The sequence below is a fragment of the Pinus tabuliformis genome, chromosome 2_2 (genome assembly GCF_031772625.1).
Source record: "Pinus tabuliformis cultivar Carrire ecotype Pingquan chromosome 2_2, CPIR1, whole genome shotgun sequence".
In the NCBI taxonomy this organism is placed as follows: Eukaryota; Viridiplantae; Streptophyta; class Pinopsida; order Pinales; family Pinaceae; genus Pinus; species Pinus tabuliformis.
The window spans coordinates 645,169,561-645,186,519 of record NC_142300.1 but is presented as its reverse complement, the minus strand read 5'-3'; positions in this window follow the sequence as shown (position 1 = coordinate 645,186,519).

Sequence of the window (16,959 nt, the reverse complement as noted above, 5' to 3'; positions counted from 1 at the left end):
TTTCCTTTCTGCAAAAGTAGCATAGACATTTCCTGCTTTCCTAGATTAGGCTTTCAATTCCGCAATTTCAATTCTGCAAGCGTAGATTAGAATTTAAATTCTGCAAGCGTAGATTAGCATTTCAATTCTGCAAGCGTAGACTAGCATTTCCATTCCTGCAATTTCATTTGAGCAAAATAGATTAGTTCTTTCCTGCTTTCAATTCAATTCTGCATCTTTATTTCAGTAAGATAGTTAGTTGTAGATCAATCTGTTTCAGTTTTGCAGGTACCAAAGAAAAAAGCAAAAGCAATCAAAAAGAAGTCTTTCCATTTCATGCCTCGTAGGAACCGAGGTAAATCAGGCAAATTCCTACCCAACACCCCCACCACATCACTGAGTCACCCTTCTCTCTTCTTTGGTGACAGTGATCTAGAAGAACCTATAGGTGAACATCCTGAGATATACAAAGATCCTATAGCAGAAGAAGAGTTAGAGACCACTCCATCTGAAGCTATGGTTGACAATAGGGAAGAAGATGAGAGAATAGAAGGCGCCTTCCCCATCCGAGAGACCAATGGAGAGATGAAAATGAAGAACATTAGCCCCTCCGCTTTACCTCACTTCCATGGACTGACTACTAAAGATCCTGATACCTTCCTGTTTGAGTTTGTTGTCCTTTGTAGGACCTATGACTATACTGAAGATGAGCAAAAGCTGAAACTCTTCCCTTCCACTCTTAAGGATGCAGCATTACGCTGGTTCATGGGCTTACCTGGGAATAGTATCACCACTTGGGCTCAGATGCAGCAAGCTTTCAATACCAAGTACCGGGATTACTGTAGGTCCAAGGAAACCAAGGGAGAAATCTTTCGGATGACTATGGGAAATGATGAGTCCTTAGAGGATTATGATGAAAGGTTCCAACTTAGCTATAAGCGGGCCAGGTGCACACTTGACCCTGAATCCCTCAAGTTCGTTCTGCTCCGAGGAGTCCCTGAAGACCTCTTAGATACCCTTCACATGTTAGCTGGGGTGGATATTTACCAACTGCCTTATGAGGACATCAAAACTGTGTTTAGAAACCACTCCAGGGCAGCTCAGAAACGAGGTAGAGGAAACCTCCCCTCAGCCGGTATTCCTTTCTCCAAACATGAGTTTGCAAATCAATTAGAAGATCTTAAGAGTGAGGTGAGACAGACCATTGCCATGCAACTGGACACATTCAGGATCCAACAGAAGAAAGAAGAAGCTGAGAGAGCCTTGGCTGTCTTCTGCCCTAGGTGCACAAGGAGACACCCTAAGAACGAATGCCCATTGCATTCGGTTGAAGTGTGTTTCGTTTGTGAGGAGGACCATCCCACAAATCAGTGTCCAACCTTACCTGGGTTCAAATCCATGTACCAAGGGACAGAAGCCCCCACTGAACCTCTCTATTTCATCAACCAAAGGAGGCCACAAGGATCTAGACCTTATCAGCAGGGAATGCAAGGGGCACCTCAAGCTTATTACAACCCCAACCAATCGACTCCTATGCCTTCCTGGGGTCCCCATGCTCATCCTTCCTGGTCCATGCCTCCTCCATGGTCTTATCCACCTCAGTACCCTACTCAACCCACTCCTCATTCATATCACTCACATGCCCAGTCACAGCCTCAGTGGAATGCACCTCAGTCGGGGTGGAGGCCCCAGTACAATACTCCTCCCGCCATTCTGCCTCCACCACCAGTTCAACCACAACCATTACCTCCTGCTCCTCCAAGGCAACCTCAAATGCCTGCTCAACCGAACCCGAACCCCAACAATAGACAGGCTCAGCAGGTATATACTGGGGAAACCTCATGCCCTACCTATGCTGTGGAGATCCAGGAGATCAATCTTCGATCTGGAAAGATTCTTCTAGATCGCCAACCTCCTCCCCCAGAGGACGAGGAAGACAATCAGGAGAGTGAACCAAAGGCTATTCCACCCTTTCCCGAGAGACTAACAGCCACCACACAACCCAACCCAGAGGAGGATGAGCTTCTGGGTGAGCTCAAGCAGTTGTGTGTGAAAATACCACTTCTCCAAGCCATCAAGGATGTGCCAATATACAACAAACTGGTTAAGGAAAAGTGTTTCAAACACCCAGGCAGGCGGAAGAAAGATGCTTCAACCATCAATGTCATAGGACAACTGTCTGACCTTATGTTAGGACAAGTCATCTGCCCAAAGTACCTAGATCCTGGAAGTCCTGTAGTAGATGTCCACATCAATGGCACCATCATACCTCACACCTTGATTGATCTGGAGGCTGCCATTAATGTGATGACCAGGGATACCATGCTCAAACTCAATCTTCAGGGTTCCTTGAGGAAGACCTCGACAGTACTGCAACTAGCAGATCGCTCCACCGTGACTCCCGAAGGGATTGTGGAGGATGTCTTGGTCTCTATTGACTCTTGGGAATACCCTGCAGACTTCCTGGTTCTGCAACCAAAGGCAAAGATTACTGGATATCCTCTCATTTTGGGAAGGCCTTGGTTAGCCACTGTAGATGCTTACATAAGTTGTCGTGCAGGAAACATGACCATCAAAAATGGTCCTATGTCCAAGCAACTAGTCCTATACCCTCCTGCCCAACCCTCCTTAGAGCATGACTTACCACTTTGGTTGGAGGAAGGAGAGGAAGACGAGGTGTACTCAACACCTCTGTGCACCCTAGATACCACTAGAAGAGACCCCCCAACTGAGGATGACTTGATTGAGACCTTGATCCAGAATCCACCTTCCAGTGCACTATCCTTAGAACAATTGGTGGAGGATGCCCAAGCTAGCACCTTAGTGGATCTTTGTACAACCAACCCTGTCACTCCCAGAGTCAAGAGTGTGGAGTTCGGCCCTGAGAGAGCGTTAAAGATCAGCTCCTCCCTATATCCTTCCCAGGAAAAGGAGTTGTGTAGCCTGTTGGCCAGCCACCTAGATGCTTTTGCTTGGAGCTATAAGGAGATGAAAGGAGTCCATCCTTCGGTCTGTACCCATCACATATACATCAAAGAGGATTGTAAACTGGTTAGGCAACCCCAGAGGAGAATGAATCCATCCCTTAAGGACATTGTCAAGGAAGAATTGCAAAAACTGTTGGATGTCGGATTCATCTACCCCATCTCAGATAGTGAATGGGTGTCCCCTCTAGTGTTGGTTCCCAAGAAAAATGGGAAATTGAGAATCTGTGTGGACTACCGAGAACTGAACAAAGCTACCAAGAAAGACCATTTCCCTCTACCTTTCATAGATCAAGTGTTGGATGGACTGGCAGGAAAGAAGTTCTTCTCTTTCCTAGATGGGTTTAGCGGGTACAACTAAATCCAAATCAGCCCGGAAGACCAAGATAAGACCACCTTCACTTGTCCTTGGGGTACCTTTGCCTACCGAGTCCTTCCCTTTGGGCTATGCAATGCTCCTGCTACCTTCGAGAGAGCTGTCTTAAGCATCTTCTCGGAGCTGGTCCATGATGCAGTGGAAATCTATATGGATGACTTTACTCCTTATGGGGCCAACTTCCAGGAAGCATTGTCCAATCTGGGAAGAGTCCTCACCAAATGCATTGAGATGAACCTGTCCCTCAGTCCTGAAAAATGTGAATTCCTGATGGCTGAAGGGACCGTGTTAGGCCATACCATTTCTTGCCAAGGGTTACAGGTGGATCCTAACAAAATTTCTCTCATCAAGAAGGTTCCACCTCCTCAAAAGGTAAGGGATGTTCGGAGTTTCTTGGGATTAGCAGGGTATTACAGGAGATTCATTAAGGACTTCAGCAAGCTAGCCTCGCCATTGTTTGGCCTGTTGGCAAAAGATGTGGAGTTTAAGTGGACTGATGATTGTTAGAGGGCTTTGAATGAATTAAAGGACAAGTTGGTGTCAGCCCCAATCCTGAGAGGTCCAAACTGGGCCCTACCTTTCCACATCCACACTGATGCCTCGAACAAAGCCATATGTGCAGCTTTAGGACAAGTTGAACAAAAGCTTCCATATGCCATTTACTTTGTTAGTAAAAACTTGTCCAAAGCTGAGCTGAATTACACTGTAACTGAGAAAGAGTTTTTGGCTGTGATCCATGCACTGAACAAGTTCCGACATTATATCACTGGCTATCAAACATTTGTACATACTGACCATGCTGCAATTAGATACTTAATGAATAAACCAGATGTGAATGCTCGTATTATTAGATGGTTACTTTTGTTGCAGCAGTTTGATTTGACCATTGTTGATAAACCAGGTAAAGAAAATGTTGTTGCTGACTTTTTATCTAGATTGGATTTGTCTGCAAATGAGGATGGAACAGTGGATGACCAGATGCCCGATGAACATCTGTTTTCTATCTCAGTACTCTCTCCATGGTTTGCTGATATAGCAAACTACCTTGTTTCAGCTCAGTTCCCTCCACACCTATCTTCAAAAGAGAAGAGCAGAATCATCAGAAAAAGTGCCTCATTTTCAAGCTTGGCCCTGATCAGATCTTAAGGCGTTGTGTAAGGGAGGAGGAAGTCTTTGATATCCTCCTCACCTGTCATGATGGGCCTTGTGGAGGACACTTTGTAGCAAAGAGGACTGCCTTCAAAATCCTGCAGGCAGGCTACTATTGGCCCACACTTCACCAAGATGTCAGAAGATATATTAGCCAATGTGACCAATGCCAAAGAATGGGGAAACCGACTCAAAGGGATGAGATGCCTCTCCAACCTCAAGCGACCCTTGAGCCATTTGAGAAGTGGGGCATGGACTTTTTCGGTCCAATCAACCCTCCTTCGAGGCAAAGGTCTTACATCATTGTGTGTATTGACTACTTGACAAAGTGGGCAGAGACTAAAGCAATCAAAGCAGCAACAGAAGAAAAGGTGGTCGAGTTCTTAAGAGAAAACATCTTCTACAAGTTTGGATATCCAAGAGAGCTGGTCACTGATCAAGGGAGCCAGTTCACATCCAACCTGGTTGAAGACTTACTAGCTCATCACAAGATCAAGCATAGGAATTCCACCCCCTATCACCCTCAAGCAAATGGGCAGGTGGAAGTCACCAATAGAGCATTAGAAGGGATCTTGACTAAAGTGGTGAGCAGCAGCAGAAAGGACTGGGCAGATCGCCTGGTTGAGGCCACATGGGCTTACAACACAACCTGGAAGACCACCACCGGCTTCACACCTTATGAGCTGGTCTATGGGAAGAAAGCTTTGCTGTCCATTGAATTTGAATACAACACTTTGAGGATGGCAGCTCAGCTGGACCTAGATCTCAGCCATGCACAGCAAGAAAGGTTATTGCAGCTGAATGGACTGGATGAGCACTGAATGCAGGCCCTCCTTCACTCGGAAGTGGTTAAACTTCAGAGAAAGGTGTGGCATGACCAACACCTCCATGAAAAGCAATTTCAGCCGGGAGATTGGGCCTTGTTGTATGACTCCAGATACAAAGATTTCAAGGGGAAGCTGAGAACCAGATGGCTAGGACCATATGCAGTGGAAAAATGCCATGACAATGGATCTGTTCTTATTTGAACCATTGATGAGGAAGCCATCCCCATGCTTGTCAATGGGCATCGATTGAAGATCTACAGGAGACCTCTCTCAAGACAAGAGTTCATCAAAACTATGGAGAAATCTGTATTGGTCATAGAGAAGGGTTCTGCCTCTGCTTTGGGCATACCCTGAAAGATTCAAAAAAAAAAAAAAATAATAATAAAGATCCTTGGGTGAAAACCTCTCTGAGGCGCCCAAGGCAGGTGGTAGGGGTGAAAACCTCTCTGAGGCGCCCAAGGCAGGTGGTAGGGGTGAAAACCTCATTGAGGCGCCCCTATTGTCTTTCAAAAAAAGAAAGAAAAAGATTGGAAAAAAGATCCTTGAGTGAAAACCTTTCTGAGGCGCTCACAGCAGATGGCAAGGGTGAAAACCTCTTTGAGGCGCCCCTGTTATCTTCCAAAAAAAAACAAAAAAAAACAATAAGCAAAAAAGACAAAGGCAGCAAGTTCATATTGTAAAATTGCATGCAGATTGCAGGTGTCTATGGAGGAGAGGAAGCCTCTCAACTCAAAGCCAAGGGTCCTCATCATGCTGTCAAGAGACCTCACCAGCACCTCCTCCAAGAATACTCATTCTTTTTCCAAGGTATGTGCAATTTTATCACGGCTTGAGTCTTCTACAGGAAGATGCAGATCTTCTACAGGAAGATGCAGAGTTTCTACAGGAAGGTGCAGACTTTCTACAGGAAGCGCGAACTTTCTACAAGAAGCTCTGTGTTTCTACAGGAAACTTCCTGTAGAAGTTCGGGATGGCCCAGAAATCATTCTATGAGGAGATCTAACGACAAAGGATCGGTTTGGACGCATGCAAGCCATTGTTGTCACCCTTGCACATTGCTGTTACCTTGTTCAACCATCCTTGTCGACATGCAACAAAGTTACCTGCACCAGCAAAGCAGATCGATGAGTTATCAAGGAGAAAGCAATTTTTGAAGAGAAACAAATGCTGAGATCTCATACCATATCCATCCCAGTCATCCAAAAGCTCCGGGAGCGTGATCATGAGGCCAGATCCTTCGTCATGCAGCATGCACCCAAGGAGGAAGAACTGTTACAAGACATCCCGCGGGAGTCCTGTAACAGTTAAGCCTGCTAGAGTGGATACTATTCACAGCGCTGGCCATATGCAATGAAACGCGGGCACATGCAGCCAAAGCATCCAATCCATCGTCGGCAGCCTGTAAACATGAGCCTCCGGGCCTGTGTAAGTTCGCCAGCAGCAGGTAGATCCACTCATCATCGTCCAAAAGCCGATAAGTCGTGCGCAGCCGCGCAGGTAAGTGTCTCGACCCTTCCTTCCATCAGATTGCATGAATTTTACTTTGAATTGTTTGCAAAGTGTAAAGGTGAATGGGTTGAGCGGCCGTATGGCCAGTTGACTGGCCACGTCGACCGGTTAATGGTCCAGTCGGATGTTGGGTGGCGGCCATGACAAAAGGAATGGGCAGCACACGTGAGAACAATCCCGTCGAAAAAACGAGTTTAATAGGAGAGGCGGCGGCGGATCTGCAGGAATTGATGCGGAAGCAAGGGAACTCGTAGGCAAATGATGGGATGACGTCGCCCAACGATCCGGCGGGGACAGCTCACCCCCGCGCCACGGATTCCGCTGATTCAAAATCTAATCGGCTAGATTGCCCTCATGCATTTATCAACCACCGTTTTGAACTCGAGTGGCTATCCTGATCTTTCTGCAGTTCGATACGCCGAGCTTTGGCTATCAGAACGCTTGTGAAGCACACCAAGAGCACAGGCCAACTGCAGTCTTTCCCGAAAATCGCGCGTTGCTCCTACAGGAACGTTGTTTCTACAGGAACGCAGTTTCTACAGGAAGGTGGTTTCCTCACGTAAAAAGGTGGCAGATTAAAAAGGTAACCCTGAACTCTTCATGCAATTGGTTTTTAAAGGTGGCAGAATCGTCGTCTACAGTCTGGTCGAAGAAGTTGTTGCAATTGTTGTCTGTTGTGCCTATACTGTCGTTCTACAGGATGTCAGTGTAATTAAACTGTGTTAAGGTCCTTAGGGATGAGTTTTGTGGATTACGTGCATGCTCTGTCTCAGTAGACCAAATTTCTTCCACATTTGCCACCTCTAGTTAAAGCGACAGTGTTTATCATGCCGGGTGGGTTTATTAGACGGGAACCCACTGATTCAACCAAGTTAAGGGAAAACCAGGAGGTGGTGGAGCTCTTCACACGGGTTCAATGGATATCTTTTTGTGACAAATTGCAAGGTTACGACGATGAAGTGGCAGAAGAATATTTGCAGGCTCTGAGGCCGAAATCCAAAACACTAGCCACAGTGAACTTCAGGGGCCTAAGCCTCAAGCTCACCCCGCAATATATCAGTCAGATTACTGAACTTCCAATGGGTTTGCCATGGGATAAGGAAGAAAGGAAGTTGAGCCAGCAGGCCAAGAAAGAATTCTTTCCACCTGAGAAGGAATTCTCGGAGGACAAAAATGGGGTGCGTAGAACCAATTTGCTGCCACCATGGAACGAAGTTAGCATGCAAATCATGAAGTACATAACCTGTGAAGGTCGTTATAGCATCGTGTACGGGTAACACTTTCGGTTGCTCACTGAATTGAGGCACAAGATTGATCTTCCTGTAGAAAAGAAACTGAGCATCCCTTATTTCCTGCTACAGTCTGTAATTGAGTGTGCCACAAAGTTAAAAGAAGGCATACCAGATCAGGTAGCCCACCATGGATTGATCAAACTTCTTGTGGAGGATGCGCTTCATTCATATAAGGTTCCCCTCTCATGGGAAGCATTCAAGAATTTGACAAGAGATGGAGACATAAGGATGCTGACTGAAGAAAGTGGTTCCTCCAGCAGTGAGGAAAAAGAATCAGTGGCCGCAGGAAAGAAAGAAACAGGCCAGAGGACCCCGACCACAGTGCAGAAGAAAGAACAAAGGAGGAAGCACGAGAAAAAGGATGACAAAGAAAAAGGTGACACACCCATCTTGTCAGCAAGAGAGAAAAGGTCGCAGAGCAGAACGGGCAAAGCTGAGAAGGTCCACATCAGCACAAGTACCTCATCAGCACCCGCAACCAAACCAAAAAGCAAAACCCATGCAGTAGAGCAAGCCAAGGTGGTGACACCTGTGTCTACAGGAAATTAGAAACAGGCTTCTACAGGAAGCCCAAAAGCAGAAAAAGGGTCTTCTACAGGAAGCCCGAAAACAGAGAAAGGGTCTCCTACAGGAAGCCCAAAATTGGTAAAGAAAGGGTCTTCTACAGGAAGCCCGAAAGTGGTTAAAGCAGGGTCTTCTACAGGAAGCCCAAAATCAGAAGGGAAGGGGCCCTCTACAGGGAGCCCTGGGAAAGAAAAACGCAAGAAAGAGAAGGCTGGAATTCTTGAAAGGGAGGCAGCAGCTGCGTTGGCCGCCCTCAGTACACCTCCAAACCCAAATGAGAAGAGAGAGAGGGAGATCCCTCCACATTTTGAAGCTAGGAGAAGTGGGAGAATAAAAACGGGTAATCCGCAGCCTCCACCCAGTAGCCAAACCACTAGAGAGGATGTCCCTACTTCACCCAATGGGAAATCCCCCTCTAAAACACCGGTCACCCCCGAGAAGGGAAGCCCAAAAATAACTACCTGGACACGAAGGATAGGCCAATCAGCTTCAGAAGCACGACTCAAGGAAACAGAAAAGAGGGAAGAAGCGCCACCCTCATCACCACCAGGGGCAGAAGAGGCAGAGCCACCAAGAACAGGAAAGAAAGAGCATGTTCCGGACCGTAGTTCTCGTCCAAGGACAAGGAGCTGGAGAAAAGTTGCTCAAGGATGAGCAAATGTTTTAGCTGGGGGGTGATGATGAGCCCCAATTTTTGGTACAATTTGGGCTCATTTTGGCCTACTTACTTTGCTCAACCATTCATCTTTTATCACTTATGCATTCATTTCTTGGTATATTCGTGTTATTTGTAGGAAGAAGGGCAGGCATTATATCTATGTGGCTAATACATGATGATTTCAGGTTGTTTTGGCATTAAAGGGAGCAAAGACCACGCAATTGGAGACAAGGAGACAGCCAAGGTGGCATTGCTGGTTTTTAGGGAGGTTGTCCACAGTCTTGATGACCCTCCTCGTGATTTCCACCCTAACTCCGAGCTCCAACAGCTCTCCCCACCGAGCTTAGAGGCAGCCAACGGTTTCTACAGGAACAATAGTTTAAACTTCAGTTGGACAACCGAGCTCCACGAATTAAGGAAGCCTGCTTTCTCATCATCATGCATAAATACTGAGGTCGTAGCCTTTGATAGGAGCTTTTTGAACTTTTGAATTACTATTGTAATTTCTGAGCACGAGTTACAGCTCGGTGTTTGTTTTTGTAAGCCAGTTTTGGCATGACATTAGAATTTTGATTATGAATAAAGGCAAGCAGATTTGGATCTAATTCTGAGTTTTTAAGGGAGCTATAGCTCTCAGGTTAGGGCCCAACCTGAGAGCAATAGACCTCCTCTTCTTTGTATTGTTATTGTCTTTCTTTTCAGCACTTTGTTTCTTTGTTTTGACATGCATTTCGAAAACACAGTCTGCTGATTTGATTTCTTTAATGAGATTGAGTAGGATTAGCTTATGGTTAAATTGCTTTCAGTTGCTTAGATTAGAATAGGAGGATTGTAATTCATTGGAGCTCCAGAAAAGGTTGATAATGCCTTCACTGCCATCTCTGTTTAGAGATTGGGGTGCAGTCTGTACCAACCACAAATAAAACGCAGTCTTTTTACTTCCATGCAAGCTGCAATACAATCATTTTAATTGTAGATCCATCCATGCACTCTGATCTTGAGCCATACTTCTTCATTCCAACTCCATGCACGAATTCTCTTCACGATTTACATTGTTGTTCATTGGTTTAATAGCACAGGTAGCACAGGTTAACGAATTCTCGTTTTTGGTGCAAAACATAAGCAATTTGTTTTATTTACACTGCTCAGCATCATTCCATTTCCTTCTTCTTCTTCTCAACCACGCCTAAAGCAACCTACTCGACCTCTGTTCAGCTCGTTTACCTTCTAACTCTTCCACTGTTCACGTAGCCCCATTTTCTTGACCGTTCGTTGCTTCCATCCTTCTATCCACCAACCAACTTCATGCACCCTTTCTCCAGCTTATTTCCCTGCCCCTGAGCCATCACAAGCTCCATCTCCATCTTACCTATCCACCCATACCGCTCCATCACTTCACCATCACCCAAAACTCCCATGGTAGAACATCCTGTAGAAGTTAGCAGACTTCCTGTAGAATTCCTGAGTTTCTTGTAGGATCCCCTGCAGACATCCTGTAGAAGCCTGCAAACTCGGTTGCCGAGCACCTGAACGTTGTGGACTTCTGTGGACTGATGCTAGGGATCCCCTGGGACCTCTCCTAGCCCTCCTGACCTTTCCCAAGATTTCCTTCACTTCAAACCACTCCTGCACAGTCAAACCCTAATCAAAAGCAAAATCATAATAACTCCAACCACTTAAGAAAAAATACAAAAACATGTTCTTTTCAGATGCAAGTAGCTTAGATTCATGCATTTCAACTCACTAGAAGTAATGGCATCATTGGTAGAAGTTTCATTCCCATTTTTGCATTGTAAGGGTTAAGCTAGTCAAATTAGGGTTTACTAGGGTTTCCATGTTTTGTTGGCTTTCAGAATATTTTTGCAAAGTAGGTTAACTTCCTTCGAGATAGCTTTCGTCCATCACTCATAAAGCTTCTTCTGAGAGCATATAGAAGTTGGCTTGAGCCCTAGCGGACTTGTGCCAGCTGACCAAGTGACAGCTGCGACAAGAGCTAGTACTTGTGCATACAACACCGTCGCTTCCAAGTTTGTACGAACTACCAGGTTGATAAAATTAGAGATAGGAAGCTCCTGGAGTTGTAGCATTATTGCTACAATACTGGAGCCCACCACAGACCACGGGGTAATCCAAACACCCAGCTACCAGAACCGACTGTGGGATGAGCCAGACAGACGGAGAGGATATCCCGACGGAGATGGAGAGGTAGGGCAACCGGAGTTGCAGAGTCCTGCTTGACGGAGGAGCCACCAACATTCTCTGATCATATGCTGCAACATCACTTATAATCTCACCTACTTTTCTTTGGAGCTCACCCGCCATAACTGTTGCCTCCGCCTGAGCCGAATTACCGTGCCAGGCATTAACTATTCCCTGCAGCTTCACCTTATACCAGCTGCGTCCCTTGCGTTTTCAACGTCTGCCACGTGATGGCCAGTGGCCGGCATGTGGCCATCCATCCACGCCTGTCCCATCTCATTTAGCACCCACATCCGGGGCAGTCTTAATAATATTAGGATCATTTCCATTCCTATTTAATCCACATAACTAGATGATAGAATGCAAGGTTAGATTAGGTCTCTTCTACAAGAAATGTATGTTAATTCCTAGCTAGGTGATTTCATGTCATTTTCATAAGCACTTTCTATTCAGCACTTTCATTTCCTTAACATAGGCAAGTATTTACTTCCTGCAACAAATATAGCTTTACATTCACTGTCAATAGTTAACCTCCTTCTAGTCAATAGAAGATCGGCTTGAAAAACCCTAGTGGTCTATCACCCTAGTTGAGAAGTGAAAAGAGTAGACTGTGGCATCTACTGTGCATATAGCACTGTCACCTCCAAGTTTGTATAAACCACGAGTTGATAAAGTAAAGTTGGTCACCTTAGGAGTTGCAGCATCCTTGCTGCAAAACTGGGGCTCATGACTTTTTGGTGCTATTATCGGGGAGGTGTCCAGGTAGATGTGATTTCTTCTTTCCTTTCCATTTAACATTCAGTAAAGAGATGCAATTCCTACTTTCCATTTGTTTTGCATTCAACAGATAGTTGCAATATTTTATTTCTTTCCATTCTTCAAGTTGTTCCATTCAGAAAATAACTGCAAATTATGCTTTCTTTCCTTTCTACAAGTAGTTCTGAAAAAAACCCTAAAAAAAGAAAAACAAATTCCTTTCATGCCTCGTAGGAGTAGAGACAGCTTAGGATTTTTTTTTCCAAATACCCCCACACCATCTAAACACCAATTTTCCCTCTTCTTTAGTGGTTTTGAGCTAGAGGACCCATTAGGCGAACAACTATAGATCTTTGAAGAGTCTACTGGGGAAGAAGAAGAAGAAACCATTCCACCAACCTAGACCATGGATGAAAATAGAAATGGGATTGAAAATAGAAATGGAGCTGAAAACAATATTGAGGGTGCTCTTCCCATCAAATTAACTAATGGGGATTATAGGATGAAAAACATAAGCCCATCTACCCCTCCTCACTTCCATTCCATGTCTTAACCTCAGAGGACCCAGATACTTTTTTATTTGAGTTTGTTGTCATATGCAGAACTTATGGTTATACCTTTGAGGAACAGAAGTTAAAATTGTTCCCATCCACCCTTAAGGATGCAGCCTTGAGCTAGTTCATGGATTTACCTAGGGACAACATCACTACCTAGGCTCAAATGCAACAATCCTTCAAAAATAAGTACAGGAATTATTGTAGTTCCAAAAACACCAAAGAGAAAATGTTTAGAATGACCTTGGGACATGTTGAGTCTTTGGCATATTATGAGGAAAGGTTCTAACTCAACTACAAAAGGGCTAGATGTACCCTCGATCCTGAATCTCTCAAGCTAATCCTTCTTATAGGGATCAGGAAAGATCTCCTAGAAACCCTAAACATACTATCGGGAGGGGACATCTACTAGTTATCCTATGATGATATCAAGACAGTTTTCAGAAATAATTCTAGGGCAGCCAAAAAGAAGGGTAGGGCTAGTCAAGCTTTGGCCAGTTCATCCTCCTCCAACACATCCATCAAAAGTGAAATTGGTAACATGTTGGAAGACTTTAAGAGTGAAATGTTGCGTACCCTTTCTCTGCAAATGGAAACCATGCAGATTGAGAGGAAGCAGGAGGAAGCAGAAAGAGCCTTAGCTGCCTTTTGCCCTAGATGCACTAGGAGGCACCCTAGAAATGAATGCCCATTGAATCTTATAGAGATATTCTTGCTTTGTGAAGAGAACCACTCCATAGACAAGTGCCCTTCTCTACCTGTATTGAAAGTTGTATATCAAGGAACTGAAATTGTGTCTCAACAACTCTATTGTATCAACAAAATGAGGCCTCAAGGACCTCGACCATACCAGCAAGGAATACAAGGGGAATCTTATTCATATTACAACCCCAACTAGAATGCATCCATTCCTCCTTGGTGTTGTCCTACTCATCCTTCATGGTCCACACCTTCTCCCTGGTCTTTTTCACCTCAATACCATTCCCAACCTACCAATCAATCATTTCAGCCATATGCTCCCCCACAACCTTAGTGGAATACACCATCACAAGGGTGGAGGCCCTCATACAACCAATCTCTAGCCTCACTGCCTCCACCTCCATCTCAACCATGCTCCTTCATCCTCCTCCACCTAAGAAACCTCAGATGCATGCTTAGCTAGACCTGAATCTGAACAACAAACAGGCACAACAGGTCTATAGTGGTCTATTCGGTATGGAAGAGTTCTTCCATATAATCAACCTCCATCTCCACCTAAGGAGATTGAAGAGGAAAAGGAGGAGAGTGTTCCTCAAGCCAATCCACCTCCTTTTCCTGATAGATTAATCCATCCTATCCAGCACACCCCAGAAGAGACTGAACTTCTAGGTGAATTGAAAAACTTGTGTGTTAAAATCCCACTCCTCTAGGCTATCAAGGATTTCCCCATATATAAAAATTTAATCAAGCATAAACTCTTCAAACATGCTGGGAGGAGAGATAAAGACACCCATACCATTAATGTCATTGGACATCTTCCTGACTTAATGTTGGGGCGAGTGATTTTTCCGAAGTATCTAGACCTTGGAAGTCCTGCGGTAGATGTGCACATCTATGGTATCATTATCCCCCATAACTTTATTGATCTTGGGGATTCTATCAATGTGATGACTAAGGACACTATGCTTAAATTGAATATCCAAGGATCATTAAGGAAGACCACAACAGTCTTGCAGCTTAGAGACAGATCCATAGTAGCTTTTGAGGGAGTTGTTGAGGATGCGATGGTATCCATTGATTCCTGGGAATACCCTATTGACTTCTTAGTTCTCCAACCTAAGACCAAGTTCAATGGTTATCCTCTCATCCTTGGAAGGCCATGGTTAGCCACTGTTGATTCTTACATAAGTTGTAGGGCTGGGAATATGACCATTAAAAATGGGCATTTGTCCAAAAAATTGGTCTTATACCCTCCTGTCAACCATCTCTAGAGAATTACTTATGGTTGGAAGAGGAGGAGGAAGATGAAGTCTACTCTGCCACCTCTTACCTAGTCTGTACCATAGATGCTACTATAGGAGGGGGGAAACCTGATGAAGATGACCTGATTGATCAAATCCTCCAGAATCAGCCCCCCAACACCATGTCTCTTGATGAGTTAGTAAATAAAGTTGAAGATAACCCTTGGAATGATTTGTGCCTAGCTGACTCAAGTCCTACTCATGTCAAGATGATATAATTTGGTCCAAAAAGAACATTGAAAATCAACCCCTCTCTCTCTGCACATTACGAAAAGGAGTTATGTGACATGATAAGAGAGCATCTCAATGCCTTTTCCTAGAGTTATAACAAAATGAAGGGAGAGCACCCTTCGATGTGTACTCACCACATTTACATCAAGGAAGGTTGCAATCTAGTGCGCCAACCTCAGAGGGGAATGAACCGAGCCCTCAAATATATAGTTAAAGAAGAGCTGCAAAAGTTGTTGGATGTAGGGTTCCCCATCTCAGATAGTGAGTGGGTGTCTCCTCTGTTTCTACTCCCAAAGAAGAATGGAAAATGGAGGATTTATGTGGACTATAGAGAACTAAACGAAACCACCAAAAAAGACCATTTCCCTCTACCTTTCATTGACCAAGTCTTGGATGGTCTTGTAGGAAATAACTTCTTCTCTTTCCTAGATGGATTCAGTGGTTACAATCATATTCAGAACATCTAACAGGACCAAGATAAAACCACCTTCACTTTTCCTTGGAGTACCTTTTCTTATAGGGTCCTTCCTTTTGGATTATGTAATGCCCTTGCCACTTTTTAGAGGGAAGTCCTGAGAATCTTTGCAGAGCTAGTTCATGACTCTATAGAAATTTATATGGATGATTTCACTCCCTATGGGTGTGATTTCCTGGAGGCTCTCTCTAACTTTGGGAAAGTATCAAACAAATGCATTGAAATGAATTATCCCATAGTCTTGATAAGTGTGAGTTCTTGATGAGTGCAGGGATTGTTCTAGGTCACTAAATATCCTAGGAAGGACTGCAAGTGGACCCAAATAAAATTGCTATCATAAAGAGGGTCCCTACTCCTCAGAAGCAGAGGGATGTCAGAAGTTTCTTGGGCTTAGCTGGATACTATAGGAGATTCATAAAGGACTTGAGTAAAGTAGCTTCACCTTTTTTTGGACTATTGCCATGTACTCTAAATTTTTCTAGTCAGAAAGATGCCAAGTGGCCCTAGAAACCCTAAAGGACAAGCTGACTACCACAACTATACTCTGAGGCCCAAATTAGGCTCTTCCTTTCCACATCTATGTTGATTCCTTGACAAAGCTATATGCACATCTCTAGGCTAGATAGATGACAAGTAACCTTATTCCATTTATTTCATCAGCAAAAATTTGTCTAAGGTTGAATTGAACTATGTTGTGACTGAAAAAGGGTTCCTAGTTGTTGTCCATTCCTTGAATAAATTTCGACATTACATCACTGGTTACCAAACCTTTGTACATATTGACCATTCTTCTATTAAATATTTAATTAATAGGCCTGATTTGAATGCCATAATTGTTAGATGGTTGCTTTTATTACAACATTTTGACCTAACTGTCACTGATAAGCCTGGTAGAGAAAATGTAGTTCCAGTTTTTTTGACTAGAATTGCTTTGCCTTCAAGTGAAGAAGGAAAGGTTGATGATTATTTGCCAAATGAACATTTATTTTCTATTTCACTTCTCTCTCAATGGTTTGTTGACATATCCAACTACTCAGTGGCTGCACAGTTCCCTCCAAATCTGTCCTCCAAGGAAAAGAGCAAAATTATAAGAAAGGGTGCACCATTCACTTGGATTGGGGGAATCTCTTCAAGCTAGGCCCAGATCAAATTCTGAGGAGATGTGTCAAGGAGGAGGAAGTCTTTGACATCCTTTTGGCCTGTCATGATGGGCCTTGTGGAGGTCACTTTGCAGTCAAGAGGACAACCTTCAAGGTACTGCAAGCTGGCTACAACTAGCCCACTCTCCATGAAGATGGAAGAAGATATACCAATTGGTGTGACCAGTTCCAAAGAATGGGGAAATTTACTCCTGGGGATGAAATTCCTTTGCAACCTCAAGTGAATATTGAGTGATCTGAAAATGG